This window comes from Haliotis asinina, chromosome 16 (genome assembly GCF_037392515.1).
Source record: "Haliotis asinina isolate JCU_RB_2024 chromosome 16, JCU_Hal_asi_v2, whole genome shotgun sequence".
Lineage (NCBI taxonomy): Eukaryota > Metazoa > Mollusca > Gastropoda > Lepetellida > Haliotidae > Haliotis > Haliotis asinina.
The window spans coordinates 7605881-7618098 of NC_090295.1; the positions used below are offsets into that span (position 1 = coordinate 7605881).

General features: G+C 39.5%; 1 protein-coding gene across 1 annotated transcript in view; it reads left to right on the forward strand.

Moving 5' to 3' along the window:
- The first annotated feature begins 8837 nt into the window (after positions 1-8837).
- LOC137268306 (uncharacterized) overlaps positions 8838-12218 on the forward strand; it is a 41846-nt gene continuing 38465 nt past the window's right edge. The window contains exon 1 of the mRNA XM_067802858.1: positions 8838-9163. The gene's annotated coding sequence lies outside the window, so the exon portion shown is untranslated. The remainder of the gene's footprint in view (positions 9164-12218) is intronic.

Below are 12218 nucleotides of genomic sequence, written 5' to 3' on the forward strand. Positions count from 1 at the left end.
TGTCTTTATATCCATGCCATACAATTTTCCACATGTTCATGTAGAGAAAGTGACATCATTGAAACGACTGGTGGGTAAGCAGCTGCACATTGTACAGCATTCACACCGACTTCCTTGAGTATATATACCCTTGGGCAGATCCTCAGATGCCGATTATCTCTCTGTGCTTTTATTAACCCTTGTCGCCGAGCAGACCTAACGGATTTATCAGGCTAATGCTATAGAGTCTGAAAGGGATATCGAGATCCCTTTGGAATCAACATGCGACTTTGCCTCACGCCGTGTGAATCTGACACGCCGTTTTATTTTCACTCATTTCCGAACAAACAGTGCTATTTGCTCTCATCGGTCTGTTGTGAAAAGAAGACCAATCGAAATAGAGTGCAAAGATGTGTTCTTGGGGGTATGTGTTATTTACAAGTTTGTGAGTGTTATTGACACGTGTTGACAGTCGTGCTCGGTAATTAAGAAGGTGTGTTTGACTTTTTGGCCGCACAATAACTATGGTGTTTGCCCTGCGCCTTTGATACTGGAAACGAACAAAGTAAAACCAGAAAGACCATTAAATCATTATGTGAGCATGAGAGTTTCTATTTGTATGGTTTCATTACAGATACGTGTAAAATGTGTACCTTCACAGTATAATTACGTTAGCTCGATGAATGAATATTCTCACTCTTACCTTCTCTCTAGTTAGATCTCCGGCTCCGCTATCCAGTGCAAACTGGCGGATTCAGACATCCGCGAAAAGCGTGCACTGTTTAGCGGTTGGAGGTTAAAGGATATTCATTAATTCGTTGATGTTTCACCAGTGGCATAATTACTCTGGTCAAACACAACAAACACATATTCCGATTATCGACGGGAGCATTGACTCTCATACTATAAATTTGAGATATTTAACGAAATGTGTCTAAATTACAATTTGTCAATTAAGATATATTATGTGAGACTGAATGCAAAATATGTTTGGAAAGGTGCCATTGTTTTCCTAGATAATCATTTTTCCCCCAAACCCCGCCTTACACCTGAAATGCCCATTTCGATTCAAACAAATCGTTTGATTTGTAAGAATATGTGCTTGTTTGTTAAACCAAAACCATAAAAAACAATCTCCCCATTAGAAAAACTTAATTAATGCAAATATGAACAAATGAAATAATTTTGCTGTGTTGGATAAAGGATGTGATTTTATTAAACGTCCACCAAGTTGTGTCCAGCCAAATTACTTCAATTTATCGACAAGATTAACACGCAATTCCACATGAGTGACACATTATTTGCCATAACAAACATATTTGACAGGCAATTGCTCGGGATTCCCTGGGCTATTGATTTCAGTATTGCCCACACGTGGTGTCGGCTTAGGTGGACCTAGCACTTAACCAGGATGGTACTTGTGTCACAGAAGGAAACAATGTATTAAAGTATGTCTGTGTTTGATCTAACTGCTGTCTATTGATCACCAGTTGTAAATTTCTCTATTTACCTAGAGACCGTGTTACGTGACAGTGCTCAACCCGTCAGTTATACTTGTCAATTTCGCATGGGGCTAATAACGCGGAAGAAATATTGTTCATTTTATTAGCCTGGATAATGGTCAGTGTTTAGTCCCACTTAAGCTGCCGTTGGCAAATTAGTTGTGATTAGATTGGTTTTGGGGATTACTGAAGGTGATGTATTGTCAAAATACAGAAAAACGTACTTGATGTCAGTGGCAATAAGTCATGTTGAGGTATCAGGTACAGCGCACTTCCAGATACTGGCATAGTCGCTGTCATCAACCTGAGAAGTCATCCACCAGCGTGTCGTAAAAGGGAATGTCAGCTATATATTTCATGTCACTGGCATTATCAATATAACCTTCACTATTGTTGTAAGAGTTCTGTATTATAAACTGTGCGTAAAATTTGCGCAGGCGTCTTTATGTGAGGTAATACAATTTACAACCATGTCGTGTTATAGGCCAATACGCTCACCTGTATGAAGGTCATGATCGTACACTGTGGACATGCCTTGGAGAGTACCTATAACAGTCTAATCTATTATCAACACATAAGATACACGACACTCTCCCATGACATAACACATACAGAACATGTTTACTCTGTATAGTACTCCTTCCTGATACACGTGATAATGATCAGGTTTCATGTATCAGCCAATATTCAACGGGAGTAATACGTGCAGCAACGTGTTTGCTAAGTCCTGTCGGGGCACTGGCTTTCCATGTGGCCACCGCCTTAATGTGCGTGAAGTGAATGCGTTATGTCACTATGTGTACTTACAGATTGTTCTTCTTCCGAAGATGTTACTCAGATTCATATTTCAGACAGATCGTATTGTGATCATATGATACTAAAGTAGAGTCCTTGTTACATGGTTTGTTAGCATAGGCATTGTCAGAATAATCATGATGAGCTGAGGACAGGTGAGATGTACGTCAGACTTGATTCAGACAGTCGTGTGATGCCGCCACAATAACGTCATGACTCGTACAGACAAAGAACTTCGAATAAATTACTACAAAGTGATTATGTAATGATCTCCCAGTATAGACGCCATGACGTCCACTCTTTCGAATGTCGTTATAACAGTACTCATCCTCCAGTACACACTGATGGTGTTGTATATTTCACTTATCTCTGCCGGGTGAGTTATGGCATTAACAAGTAAATCATATGTGTTTCCTTAATATTATGACATCGCGAGATGGGCCAACCTCTTGTTCCATCCGCACGTGAAAGGCCATGTCTTTCTGGGGGTCATGATATCATGTACTCCCCGGCGTGATGTTGCTTGAGTATCCCTAAGCGGCATAAACTAAACTCACTCACTCACCCATTTACTTGGTTCCTTACGTCGTAGTTCAATCTCCAGAAGACATGTCTGTGTGAAACGCCTTCCTGTCGTTTGATTATTTATAAAACGTAATATTTTATATCTAGCTCCTTTGTAATTAATCTACTTCTCAACCTCTTAAATTAGTCAGAGTGAAGTTCGTTTCTGTCGTCGAAAAATACCATATTTAGTGCATTACGTCTGATTACCTATAAAACGTACATGTAGACATATATAATACCACAAGGTTCTCTGTAATTGATCTACTTCTCAACCTGCTAAATTACGGTATTTGTGATTTAAAAACGGTACAATGGGGAATCACACGAATGCTTCAATGGAGTCAGCACGAAGTGCAACAGTAAGAAAAAACGCTTTTTTGACTTCACACTGTGAACCTATCTGGGACGAAATGTCCTTTCTAAACAGAGCTAAAATTTTCTGCAACCACGTTTATGTTGCGAACGACTTACACACAACCTACTCCTGTATAAACACGATATGCTCTTGAAATCAGAGGTGAGTGATGAGGAAGGTCTGTCTCTTTTTAAGGATGCAGAAAAGGAAAGACTAATTTCTTCCCAACAGACACATGTGTTTGTGTAAAAAAATGTGTCATACCAACCCCAAGAGCAGCATTGCAGCACTGGGGAGTGTAATTGATGACATCGCTATGAGATATTTCAGCTTTTTATTGATTCAGCGTCATTATTTGCCCATTCCAGCTGAAAATAGTATTTCGATTCCTATTCTATGTCATTATATGCTTGAAATAAGAGCATACTTTTCGTGAACATGTATGTATTCGTATTCGTTGTGATAGTGGAGCCTATATTTAAAGTATTGATGTAATTTACCTTGTCTTTCATCACATCACGGGCGTCATTTTGTTGGATAATGAATTCTCAATGTGACGCCGGTTACAGAAGTTTAACGCTTTAGTAAAGCTAGGAGCGCTGATGAAAAGAAAGGTCACGTGGCATAAACGGTCAACTGTGGGACTGGAACTGACGAGTATAGGTTTCCGATACGGTTACGTCTCCCACTTCGAATATTTTTTCATATATCCAGGTTTACTGTTTATGTGAAGTGTAACATTTATCCGTGACATACGACAAGACAGAAATCTGACAATCCCGAATCATATAAGCATTCAAACTGGAGGAACGAAACTGAAGCTCTTTCCCCTGCGCAAGCGCGTTGCATATCTTCACCCAGTCTAATATGTCCGGGAGGCAAAAGCTGGCACGTGTGTTCAAAAACAATGATATGTCGCGAAATATAACCTAAAACGGTGAAGAATTCTTGTGGCCGAAATTTGTAAATGTTACCGCCACACAAAATACATTTTGGCTGTGAAACGGACACTTACACAGTAACAACGATTCGCATATACTAGCGTCTCAGCTGTTGTTTCCAGCGCTAATGGTAATTGATATATGTAAATAAACCGAATCGATAAAATCACATGAATCACCTATAGTATCATGAAAAGCTTGCCGACGATGCACCGATACATCGGTGAATCGTAACATCCTAACAACCACCCCGTCCGCTTGACAATGCAGCATGTGAGAGGGAGAACTGCCTTAATGATTGAAGCTGAGAATATAGATAAAGAAATCAGTACAGTAGATGTTATTACTTATTTTTCGTTCATGTCTACTGCATTCTGACAGATGAAGAAATATCTAATTTCCAAGTTTACATTTTATTTTATTGCTGTTGTTGTTGTTGTTTTTAGTGAAACGCATAAGGTAAGCTATATTGTCTTGGACCCACCACCATCGTCGTACCATGACCCACGGGAAGTGAAGTTCAAGGGTGCCGTCAGAAAAAATAGTCCATGATTTTCACGTAAAATCAGTATCAGTTTGAGAACGATAATGTATTTATCTGCGAATGTCAGATACGTGTTTATTTAAGAGAACAAACAAAAGTAGTACCAATCTCTCCAACATGAGATGACGTGACAAACAATATAAAGTTCAAACTTGATACAGCTTGGTTAAGAGGAAAAATGCATACAGAAATCCCTCAGTTTCTATCTTTAAAACAAATTTGGCATAAGACTAGAATGTTTTGATTCGCTGACGGTGATACAACGCTACAACATTATGGTATCCGTACACACAGACAGTTTCTCACTACAAAGGCCTCGCGCAAGTGGAAAGCGATTTTGGTCGATTTCGTGAAAGCTGGCTTCAGATTATCGATTCTTGACTTGTGTCATTGACCGATCATTAACATTTTGTGACAAATTGTGAAAATCGCAGATTGAGACACATTGAACATATTGCCTCCCTAACGTCAAGTCCGCTCATACTGGAGCACGACAATAGCCCATAGGCGTTCATCATCTTGTAGACGACGCATTCCAGTTCTGATGGCAAACACCACATTCAAGCAAGACGAGAGGACTTATGTGTGACTGTATTTAATGAAAACACACAATAACAGTAGCTCAGAGCGCTTTCACGACCTTTCACTGGTCTGAAAATGAACAACGACCCCCAAACCCTAGCACGGTCCACGTTCAATGTTTGTGTGAGGTTTGTCTGTACGATCAGACATTTCAGAATCTATGGTGTATGTAAATGGAAAACACTGGGACAAAAATATTTTCAACTAAATTGTAATAGAATGATATTGAATCCTATATGAATACCCAAACTTGCAAACGGTTTTTTTAATAGTTTTAGACTGAGGTTTCTTTCGTGTTTAGACGACAGCATCCGATAAATATAGTGAACATTTGAACGTTAAAGGTTAATTTTATAACAGTAGGATAGCTAAGTTACGATCTGGTGTATTATGTGTTCATCTTACGAGTAAATACTTGACAACGATGCAAGAATCTGCATCAAAACGTCATATCACCTGAATAAAGAAGTTGTTAAACCATAACACTTGTCCATATCTCACTCTACAACTTCAAAAAATGATTCACTAAAGAGGTTTTGGAATAAGTGTCGCCAGCTTTGCAGATTCCTATAACGAGAGCTTCATTGGCAAGACGTTTCCTTTCATATTATCTCATTATAGCTCAGGAATGGTTTCACCTTGTATGCTTAGCAAGCATGTGTATTTTGTCCCGGGAGTTTTCATGAAATGTATTTAAAGTTATTTCACTTGTTAGAAACAGTAACCATTTTTGCGGTGCATAGAACGATTGGTATAACGCCGACTGTTCCTAGTGTTTAGAACCATGTCATGACATTTCTCTACCTGGTCCAATCACAGTCGCTGATATCAAATACAATGGTACTTTCTAATGATCGTGTGAACTACTTATATGTAAGCCTGATGTCATGACAGAACCGATCCTTTCAACCGTAATTTTCACTGAAGGTTGCGTTTGAACAAAAGCCTTACATTTACACCAGTGGTATTCCGTTCGAAACAATGAATCACGTCTCCAGGGACATATGACACTGTACCTAGCTTAGTGTGAACTAAAAGTATATGTACTGTTTCAGCAAGCGGTGAATTTCATTATGTAGTGGTACATGAGCGACGATGTTATTAAGGTTAAATATCGAATTATCATACTTAGCTGCAATTGTCCCGAAATGTGAAGCCAGGTGTTCTGAGAAATCCCAACTAATTATGATGTACTTAACTAATGCTCCCACAGTAGACATGCCACCGCCATTTATGGATCTCACAGTGCCTTGTGATCACAATAAAGATATGTTATATTGATTGTTACGTCCCGACCGGATTCGTACCTCTCATCTTAGGTGGGTGCAGTTTGCCTACTGAAGGTTCAAATAATGCCGAAGTAATGATTTCAAGATTCCCGAGAACAAAGTAAATACATCCTCATCGAGAACCACATAAACATAGACCTTGGCTACGATTGAACAAAACATTTGTTCTCTACAGCAAACATCACTGACCTAGGAACACATGAACCACAAGTACAATGAGCTAGAGGTCCTATGTGAATGGCATTATCCTTTATGATTCAGTAAAGGTGATCATTTATCTCGGCATTTTGCAGTTACCAGTTTCTTTTTTGCTCATAGATACATTCAGTCGTTCAAAACTCAAAATTGCAAAATTTATCTATATGTATATTCTCATAAAACTTATAAATAGAATATATATGACCTTAGTCAGGCTGGAGATATTGTTTGGTACAATATACTTGTACGCACACGGTACAACAAATTGTGTATGCAGCGATACTGTAGAATGACTAGGATTCAGCGAATACTATTAAAGCTTTAAAATACAGTGAAAGGAGAAAACGTGCGCTTACGACCCAGTCCTCTAGAGCGTTAAACGAGGTTATTTATACCTTGATGTAGTAATCAAGCAATCACGTAGAACAGATTAAACCAACATGTTGAGTAAATACAATACACAGTTTAAAAGGAAATAAATATCAGTTTTTTGTTATTATATGAACTCTTCCGATATTATTGATCACGTTTTTTAAGATATCCTTTCCCAATTTGAAACTAGTGAAAGCTACGAGGCCGGAGATGATGCTCAATGATCATTATTAAACAAATCTGGGATTCGACCCGAACGACAAGCGGTATTTGTGACGGAGAGTGGAAGCAATGTTCTAAAAGGAGTGTCAGCGAATGACACCCCTCGCTATGACAGGGGACCCGACTAATCACGTCTCATGGACATCACATATCTCCATACGGAATGAGGAATCAGGCCTTGATTAGAAGGGATGGCTTGTTGGCACTGCATTTAGGTGTGGATGCCTTGTTTGTTAAGCTAAGTTGGTGCGTGTTTTTTTCCCAATATGTGTTTCCAGTGAAAACCCGTTATGACACGGCTGTAGTGAAACATATATACAGACTACCGTCAGAACAGTACCTGTTTGTAAGGAGGTCGGTGGCTTCGCCTTCCTGCGAGCACGAAGTACCTTCAGTCTTCTTGTTGCCTACAAAACATCGATTTCCCTTACGGACAATTACTGAATCCAACACATGAAGCTACAGATTTTCTCTCGAGTTCTTTGAAAATAATTAGACAAAAAACGTATCATGATGTCATCAAGCCAAAAACATTATTATTTGGAGAAATTTGATTTTGTGTAACTGAGATAAAATTACTGTATTTTCCGCCTGTCTTCACTCAGTGTTAAGAAAGTGAAGAAAATATTGGAAAGGAACCTGATCCGTTAAATCTCTTTTAGTATTGATTTGCAGGACAGATAGATTTATCCCCACGGCTAGTAGGCGAAGTGTTAATAGGAACCCAACTCCAATTTGATCTTTGCGCATTTAAATAAGCGTCCCTAATTTTCACATCATAATGGTCTATTATAGTATCTTTCAACAAATTGACACAGTTGAAGACATACCCGAATGGCAACGTGTATATGGCTCAAGGACAACATCTTCAACATCAAGGCACTGTGAATATTGTCATGCATAGAAACGTGAATGAAGAAAACATCATGACGGAATACCTCCGCCTGTGGTGTTTCTGCCCTGTATCAATAGCTCTATTCCAAAACAGGCCAGATTGGCAGAATCACCTAAAAACAATATTCACATTCGTATCTTGGAGTGTCTTGGAATTGTGCGTGTGTTGTGTTGGTGACCAAGAACTTTTCTTTCTACAGCAATCATATGACTGGAATTGGTATTATGTTTACAAATCCCAAACGTTTATCACAATAATGAACTTGATAAATAATAATAACATGAAGAATGCTGATAGAACTGTCATTTTTACGTTAATGCATGGCATTTCACATATCTCGCTGAAGGACTGAATAGTAGGATTTTTCGTTGTAACTAAAATACGTGAACTATAAAATGTTGAAACATTAACATGCTACAAGTAAATATCATTTTCTGACGAACTGTTGCACGAGTAGTTGCAAATAAGCCAGAAAATTATTAGCATCGACATCTCATGGCACTGTGTTAACAAACCACCCCTGCACGGTAAATCATATAGTACCTCTCTCACGTCACAAACCATTAATGTTGTTCCCAGGCACTCAACGTGCTGTCACTCTGCGAATTGGTAGCAATCTGATGCAAAACGATAACCCTGAGGAGTGCTATCTCGATAAGGCTTGGCAAATTCCCTGCTTACGCATGAAGATGATGCCCATTTATGGAAAGTGCTCGTAGGCCCGTCTAAGTTAAACACCCGTACACATGGTCGGTTACTTTAATATACAGTCAATTAGCATCATCGATTTCAGCCTACCTCCGTCGTGAACAAGCTGATTATTCAAAGACTTAAATTGAGAACCTCTCTAGCTGCGACCATTCCAAGCGAACCTTTGCTCCAATCAAGAGTCCCTAACGTCGAGATCTGTGCACGCACCCAGGTGAGAAACTTTCGCTGTTACGCGCTGTTGTATTAGAGAACTGTGTTGATGTGTGAGGTACTACTCGCTCGTTTTTGACGTGGTGTGTGTGATTATGCCGCCAAGCTATGGGGCAAGACTTTTATACCTTTTACGATAAGCGGCACAGACAGCTAGGAAAGTTTTCATATTACATTCTTTTGCTCGTTGTGCTGAATTTCAATCGCAAATCGTGGCATAAGAACTGGATTAATTTGCGTTTCCATCACAACTAAAGTATATTTTTGTGGTTCCGTTCATGACAGGAGGTTTGTACATATGACACATTGCTTACTGACGTTGAAATATTTACCTGCCTTGATAAGTAATGATAAGATTGTTTATGTTCATTTGGTAAAGTCTGAATTTTTGGATTTATTTTCAACAGTACTATTCACAGTAGGCATGTGTGTGCTTCATCATAGTACTGCAGAATGAGGTATCGTTGGATAATCGGGAGTTACTATGTATGGCAGTTCTGAACACTAAATATAAAGGACGTCCAATCACATAACGAGAACAGGAACACACACTTGATATACGCTCGGCTTCTGTACAAGCCTGCTGATACCTTCATCAAAGTACTTACACGCTAAGATAGGACAAACATGATAAGTAAGTTCGAACCATTTAAACTCTGGTAATTAGGTACGAAAATGCCGTTGTATTAACAAGCTCCATTTGTTTTGATAGTCGTTTGATATATATATCTGTAATAAAACTCGTGACAAAATGTGTGGTTGGGAAGAGATCCGGCGTTTCTGCAAAGGAAGACAAATGACTCATTAGTGATTACTGAAGGAAGGGACCAATCAGTAGCGTGATCATTGTCAATAGTTCACCAATTCTCTTCATTAGAGTGGTATACATAGTAGGCGACAATGTGGTCGACCTATTTCCCCTGTTAGGTTCATGCAGCGATTATTTTGTACCTGGAGGAAAAAGCCCGTGTGAGGTACGAGTGCTGAAAAACCCATTAGCATGCATCCTTTCTCGAGCCGCATATATCTCTATAGCGACGTATGTTCGTCAATCAGATCGTGGCCGTAGTTAATTAACCTCTCTATTTAGCCAAGTTTTGGGCAGTTCGTGTATTGAGGCAACACAGATTGATCCAGTATGATAATGCAGTTTTCATATGCAGACAACTGTCATTAATCTGTTCCAACTCCTTTATATTGATAGTCTGTCAGTATCTATATACAGAAGAGCTGGGTTAATTCATCTTTGTGTTCCACGATACAGTAAAACATATACAGAAACACGAGATTTGTTGACCAGTGCCAATGGTACTGACAGCATTGATCTGGTTACGGACTGGGTTAACCCAAGTTTATGTAGCATGGTACTGGACGCCATGATACAGTCTAGGACTGTATTAACCCATATTTATGTACCATGATATTAACAGCGTTGATATCATTGCAGGAGCTGTTTATCTATGTTTATGTACCAAGGTACTGGCAGCTTTGTTGTAATCACGGGCTGGGTTAATCCATGTTTATGTACCAAGGTACTGGCAGCTTTGTTGTAATCACGGGCTGGGTTAATCCATGTTTATGTACCATGGTACTGGTAGCATTGGTATAAATTTCAGAGTTTAAGCTTTATACTTTTGCGTACCAATGACAGGTGGCAAGCATGTATGCACTCTTCAGATGACGCTATTTACATGTGTATAACATAGTACTTCCGTCATGTATATCTACCCGTCCTTGCTTGACCCATGTGTGTGTCGCAGAATACTGCAGCTAACACATTGTGTCAGATGCCATTAGACCATCTGTGTGGCACACAATACTTGCAGTTTGCATATTGCGTCAGTGAGTGAGTTTAGTTTTACGCCGCACTCAGCAATATTCCAAGTACTGTCCAAGGCTGCTGTCTGTAAATAATCGAGTGTGGATCAGACAATCCAGTGATCAACACCATGAGCATCGATCTGCCCAACCGACGTCATGTGTCAACTAAATCAGCGTGTCTGTCCACCCGCTCCCTTTAGTCGCATCTTACGACAAGCAGAGTCGCCTTTATGACAGCATGTGTTGCTGAAGACCTGTTCTACCCCTCATAACCTGCGTGACATACGATACTTACAACTTGTGTATTCTGTCAGATGCCACTAGGCCATCTGTGTGTCATGCAGTACTTACAGCTTGCATATTATGTCAGATGCCAACAGGCCATCTGTGTCATACAGTACTTGCAGCTTGCATATTCCGTCAGATGCCAACAGGCCATCTGTGTGTCATGCAGTACGTGCAGCTTGCATATAGCAGGTTCTGTGATTAACGATAGCTATATATCATGATACTCTCTTACAGCTTAAATATTTAGGCGATCCTCATTAGCACATTTTCCTTTTCAACAATATGACGTCATGCATGTCCCTACCGAATCGATGAGTTCAAGTGCTCTGTGTATTCTAAATCGGGTTTACTACTACCAATATTACCATCGGATAAAGTAGTTTAAGCTGAAAGCAGGGCATTGGTGGTGATAACTAGGCCTATCTGGGACTCGGTGAATTATAATTGGTAAATCAAATCGACCACGCTGTTTTTTAAATGATTTTAACCAAGAATCCTGGATGACAGAAATCCAGATAAATGCATATTCAGTTATCCGGACGTTTTACGTGAAAGCTAATGTGTCCGATATCCGGGGTCTCACTGTATTCGGAGAACTTGTCATTGCAAAAAAAGTTTTGTCGTTTCTAGAGAGTCTGCGATCCATTATTATTTGTCTTTGCCCGTTTGTAAGCGACATACAGGAAGGTGGTAGCATATAACGTCAAAGGTACACCTTTTCCCAATATAGTTCCTGACGTGATCCTAACGTAATACTTCGCATTGTGAGTTGCATTTGAACAGATGATTTTCTAAATAGTTGCTGATCATCGCACGGGATGGTAGACGTGTTTAGGAGTTCATGTCTATACTTCATGACCTTTGATGTAACCTTGTCTGTTGTATGTAATTCCAGTTCAGCCGAAGCATACTAAGGTCATCATCTCTGGGAGTATGACTGCACGTAA